Source organism: Acyrthosiphon pisum, chromosome A2, assembly GCF_005508785.2.
Source record: "Acyrthosiphon pisum isolate AL4f chromosome A2, pea_aphid_22Mar2018_4r6ur, whole genome shotgun sequence".
Lineage (NCBI taxonomy): Eukaryota > Metazoa > Arthropoda > Insecta > Hemiptera > Aphididae > Acyrthosiphon > Acyrthosiphon pisum.
Genome location: NC_042495.1, coordinates 43245120 through 43249645, shown reverse-complemented (window position 1 = coordinate 43249645; position 4526 = coordinate 43245120).

Here is a 4526-nt window from a genome sequence, read left to right as displayed (position 1 = left end):
TAACTATTATTCTCTAGAAATGCACAATAATAATTAGCCCTGACTTGGGCGATTTTCAATAAATTTAAATATTTTTTTTTTTTTGAACTGTTTTAAAAAATATGATCAACAAAATGGCTATCTTGGAAATTTAATAAATTTATTTTCCTAAAAAAAGTTTTTGATAATTTTTTGAATTTAAAAAAAAAATCGAATATTATGTTATTCAATCAGAATTTCCATACTTATTACTGTAAAAAAATTGCATTTAAATATATTGATTTTCCACGGAGATACTAAGGGTAAAAGGGGACTTCTGGGACATTCTGTATAACCTAATAAATTTCTATAAATAATTGTATAGTTAAAAAGTTAATATATAATTTTTAATTAATTATAAATCTATTAACATCTCCATAAGTTGCTCAAAATAATTGAAGATACAATATAAGTTTCTATTCTTAGAAACAACTACAACATAATATTTTTGAGTTCTTCTTTACTGTTAAAATATTTAAAATGTTAATTCTAGACTCTATAGTTTAAACTAAAAATTGTCTAATATAAATAGTAAATACATTATAAATAAAGGACAAAGTTATGTATTATGTAAGCAAAATCATAATATTTTCCGCCATAACAATTTGTTTATTAATTTTATTGACGTTAAAAAGGCAGCAAAAAATCATTTGTATAGGTAAATAAATCCTAAACATTGTCTTAAGTATATTCTAAGGATTTTTTTTGAATCATGTGTTATGGTTTTAATAGAATATCAACCGAAAAGTTTAAGCTTAAAATTGTACTACCGTCTACCACACATCATAATACATACAATTAAATACATAATATTTGTTTATTTAGTAATTCATGTGTTAAACTAGTCATAAATGATAAATAATAATAACGATTAATGATAGATAATAAAATATCAAATTTGGATTATTCACTTTATAATTTCCGTAATGCATGTAAGTATGTTGTGTAAGATATTTCGTGTAAGGACTACAATATAATATGAAGTAGGTACGATATATGTTTTTTGTTTTTTTTTTATAATATTGGTTATGCTGTTGTTATTTAAGCAAACATAAAATATTTTTAGAGGTAGAAAACTAAATTAAAGAGCTAACTGTTAGTTGGTTCTGTCACAAAAAACAGCTAAGTGCACAGAATACTATGAATTATATTACAACTGTAGTGTTCGTATATTAAATTATATCATAAAAACTTCAATAACTATGTGTATTTCATAATTATTTTAACGTAACTTACATATAACTCGTACCTATACACATTATTATATTGTTGTAGTGTCTAACTGTTTACAATTAATATGGTATGAATGTTATTTGGATCAAACGGTTTTTATACATATAGGCTATAAAATATAAATATTATTTAGTAGGTATATTTATAAGTACACTATGATATAATATATAATAAATCATTTACTTACATTGTATAAGTTTAGTACTTAGATAAATATAAATTCCATTAATATTATTTCCAGTTAAAAATTATAATATTATTAAAATGTTAATTATGTATAATATTCTGTTGTGATTTTTTATTTTATAATGACGTTTGTATTGATAGAAAAATGGTTTATGTAGAAGACTTTAATAAATGGATTTTTTTTGTCATTTTTTGTATAAAATAAAGTTGGTTATACATTTTAAAATGGAATTTTTCATTTGAGATCAACTTACATGTAAAATTATTCAACAATACATGGGTTATTTATATTACCATTTATCTATTTAGCCATTTAGGTATATAATATGGGTTGTGAAAATGTGATTATGTTGAATGTCGATGATGTCGTTTGAGATCTACAAAACTTATTTTTAAGCAGTAGAAAACGTGATCTTCCCGTAAATAGTACTTATTCAATTACTGTGTTTACACATGTTTTTAAATATATTATATTTATATTTATTCTTATAATATTACTAAATTAATTAATGATAATATAATATTATTTTTATTTTAGATTCTGAGTGGAACGATGAATGTATTGATTTTCAGTGTTAGGAAAAGATAACCAATAAATCATCTGGATAAAATAACAGATAATTCATTCAAAATTTATCTAGATAAGATAAAATATAACATCATTTTTTTTTATCTAGATATAGATAAAAATACACATACATTTATCTAGGTAAAAAAAATAGATAATTTGTTTTTAAATTATATTATAAACAATGCGATTTATTAGTACCTAATTACTAATTAGGTAATATTTATTAATTAATAAATCCTTAATGTTATTTTTCAACTAATATAATATACAGTTTTAATCTTTAATACAACTTGAATAAAAATAAAATAACAAAATAAAAGTGACAATATTTCATGTAAGTACATCAATATTTCAGTAAATATTCCTTTTTTAACTATAATAATATTGGTATTTGGAGTCACCACTCGATTCTCTTAAATTATTGGCTATTTCAGTATCTAAAAATGTTCTTATAATTATATTATTAATCTAGATAAATTACCACAGATAACCATTTCATTTATCTAGATAATTCCCAACACTGTTGATTTTACAATGATGTGTGTTTCTTATTTTTTTTTTTTTTTTGTGCCTGTGTACACGATAAGTACTTAGATGAAATAATGCTTCGATTTTCAACTTCAGTATCTTGTTTGATGGGAAAGTGAATATTTTTGGTACATTGGTGGGGTAAAAATTCCCAATAGTTTTAAAAAGCACCGGGCACCGGGCACATTAAATTGCCTATGTACTAAAATTCTAGGGGCATATTAAGTTGCCTTTGTACTAAAATTCTAGGGGCATATTAAGTTGCCTTTGTACTAGAAACCAAGGGGCACATTAAACTGCCTATATACTGGAAATCTAGGGCACTCCGAAATTTTCATCATCGACCAAAGTCGACTGGTCCTTCGTCGAACACCCTCAATATTATTATCAAACAATAAAAAGAAGAGAGAAATGGAAGAATTTTGTGGTTGCGAGCTTGCGACGAGGCCACGGGGAAGCCTTAATATTTTATTAAAAATCAAACTCACCCACAACATTTATCACGCAATGCTCGACTTTACAACCAGAAATTTTAATATATTGTCAATGGTATTTTACCAAGTATTCTAATACTAATAGTGTTCTTTACTATGTAACTTAATTTAAATCTGCGACCTATAGTTATAATAAATGTACCTTATAATATAGCGTGACTCCCTGCGACCACCCTTAAATGAAGCTTATGTGTTTTTGTTTAAATATGATGACAGAAAAGAATTCCCAGTTGTCAATAACACATTTTGTGTATTATTATATTATTTAATATTTAACCGTCAAAAGTCAAAACAATTGCAAGTCGCGGTGCAACTAAAAGGAACATAGTCCAGTCAATGAATGACCCAAAAGGAGGGGTAGAGTGCGTGAGCAGGTAACTTAGCGATTCCTTCAGAAACTTGTTCAGGGGGATTAGGGTGTTAACATACCAAAAGTTCTAACACCTAAGTGGTGAGACGGAGGGAGGAGGGGGGAGTAAAGTTACACATTTTGGGTTTTTCACTTATATCTCGAAAACGGTGCATCGGAGGGAAATTTTTTTTCATAACAAAATAAAGCTCATAAAATTATCTAAAACTTCTATATATTATGTTTTTTTTGAATTCGAAACCGTTTTCGCGATACACCTTCGAAAAAGTAGAATATTACAAAAAAAATCATTTTACCTCACTATATTCGTCAAACAATCCATCATATTATTGTCTACCATATTCGTTTTTTTTTTTACTTTGCAACCCCTCTTCTTGGATATGAATACAATTTTCTTACATTACAAAATTTGATAGTTGGCAACCCTAGTCATGACTCTCCCCAAAAAACATCATGATTAGGGCCTTCGTGTTTATTTAAAAAATAATATATGCATAAATTGATTTTTTATTCTTTTTTTCAATTTATTCTTGCAATAAAAATGTTATAAAACATATTATATTATATATTCTATTTATATAAATTTAAAGTACATCACCATTTGTTCATAAAATCATAATTTAAATCCAACTTCTAAGAATATAAATAGCGATTATAAACTTAATGATATACTATAATATTGTTGGCTAGTATAATAAATATTAAAATATAGATATAATAGTAAATCATTAGAAATGTTTGAGTGTTCGACTTGTCAATCCGTTACCCGTATGTCTATAATATTATAATATTATATATTTATATGCTTGCTACGGCACCGCTAATCGCTAATTTTGATTCCAATAATAACTTGTTACAATATATACTATGATATACACAACGTTAGATATTTGATTCCGTGTTTCTTAAAATTGTACTTGGAGTCAGAAATGATCAAACAAGCAGCAATGACTTTTTATAACCCCTCCTATACTTACGACCTGGTCGAAAAAGCTGGGAAGATGTGCTTCTTGAAATGGTATAAGGCGCCAAAAAGAACGTGTAGGAGACACCCTAGTGCCAATTACAATGGAATATCTACCAGCACCTGAGGTCCTTCTGAAATGTATGTTTGTGGAGGCACGCT